This window comes from Arachis ipaensis, chromosome B08 (genome assembly GCF_000816755.2).
Source record: "Arachis ipaensis cultivar K30076 chromosome B08, Araip1.1, whole genome shotgun sequence".
NCBI lineage: Eukaryota > Viridiplantae > Streptophyta > Magnoliopsida > Fabales > Fabaceae > Arachis > Arachis ipaensis.
The window spans coordinates 60,755,875-60,758,006 of record NC_029792.2 but is presented as its reverse complement, the minus strand read 5'-3'; positions in this window follow the sequence as shown (position 1 = coordinate 60,758,006).

Genomic DNA, 2,132 nt, shown 5'->3' with positions numbered 1-2,132 from the left:
TTCTTCAAATTAAATCATGTAAAATTTTATTATTTTTCAAGCTCTAGAACTTCAAATCACAAATAGAAAAATACTCAATTAATATAGAAATCTCTGAAAAACATACTCTTGAATAAATAAAATAAATAAAATAAATCATAAATGACTTATTATTTAATTTCTGAAAATCTGAGATCTTACATGGGGTCTTTGACCGGGCGTGCAGTGCGCCAGCCATGCTTCCTTGTTTGATAGGGGTGCATGCTTCATTTCCTTATGCATACTTTTGTTCTTTAGGACACGTTTTTGCTATCTTTATGTTTTTCTTATGAAAAAGCTTTGATTCTTACTTGTTTTTGAGCCAAAAATCTCTGAAAACATAAAAATACTATCCCAACTCTAAATATTTGTTTATTTATTAAATTCTATTAGAAAACACAATAAATTTGATTAAAATCTAAGAAAGTAAATGAAAAAGAACTTTAAAAATCGCTTAAGATGATGTGTCATCAATTCCTGAGGCAGATATTTTTCTCTCGCTTCTTGTATTCGTTTAAAAAAATATTTTTCATCTCTATTTTATTTTCGTTATGGGTCTCCATTATTTTTTCTGCGGAGAAAGCAGCGGATACCCGTAACCATGGATATTAATTTATAAAAAATTTTAAAAAATAAACACAAAACCATAATATAATCTAATACGATTAGATTAAATTTAACATATTGAAACACAATCCAAATACAAATTTAACATAATTCACATTTACATTAAATATCTAACATATACATTAAAAGAATAATAAAATAAAAGCCTTATCAATATATATAAGTGATGTTGTAAAATAAATAACTAATGAAGATATAATAATAAATATAAAATAAATAAGCGTAAATAAATAACCTTAGTTTTAATATTTGTCAACATAATTATCTCAATATAATAGAGATGATTTATATATATCTACTAATATATGTAGCAACTTATTTGTAAAAGAGAGAAAGAGAAAAACAGTATATGAAGAAAGATAGAGAGTGGTTTTATTGTTATTGTTGTGTATAAATTCAAGTGAGGCTTCTTCTATTTATACAGGTGACAAGCCTTTGTTTTCAACCTTCATTAGCTTTTAATTTGTCTTGAAAAGTGATTTCTTTGCATGGAAAAGATTAGTCGCCCAATTTATAAATGGGCATTCATTCCATTCTTATCACCACACTCCCCCTTGGATGCCCATTTAAGATTATGCCTCGTTAAAACCTTACTAAAGAAAAAACCCAATGGGAAAAAACTTTAGTCAAGAAAAAAGAGTACAAAATCCTTTGTGATGGAGACTGCCTCATTAAAAACCTTGTCAAGAAAAATCCAATGGAGAAAAAAACTTTACCAAGGAAAAAAGAGTATAGTCTCTCCCTCTTGTCGACACCATTTAATGTCTCAAAATCGGCGCATTCCAACCTCATGTACTAATCTTTCAAAAGAGGATTTTGGGAGTGACTTTGTAAATAAATCTGCCATGTACTTGAGCGGATCTATTGGACACAATTGTCCCATGAGTTTGAAGATTGATGAGCGGATATTTTATACGCTTTTTGGGGATAATTTCATATAGTTTTGAGTATGTTTTAGTTAGTTTTTAGTCTATTTCTATTAGTTTTTAGGAAAAATTCATATTTCTGGACTTTACTATGAGTTGTGTGTTTTTCTGTAATTTCAGGTATTTTTCTGGCTAAAATTGAAGGAGCTGAGCAAAAATCTGATTCAGGCTGAAAAAGGACTGCTGATGCTGTTGGATTCTGATCTCCCTGCACTCAAAGTGGATTTTCTGGAGCTACAGAACTCGAAATGGCGTGCTTCTAATTGCGTTGGAAAGTAGACATCCAGGGCTTTCCCGCAATATATAATAGTCCATACTTTGCACAAGAATAGACGATGTAAACTGGCGTTCAACGCCAGTCCTCTGCCCAATTCTGGCGCTGTTGGATTCCCTGCACTCAAAGTGGATTTTCTGGAGCTACAGAACTCGAAATGGCGTGCTTCTAATTGCGTTGGAAAGTAGACATCCGACATCCAATGACGCAAACTGGCGTTCAACGCCAGTTCCATGTTGCATTCTGGAGTTAAACGCCAGAAACAGGTTGCAAAGTGGAGTTAAACG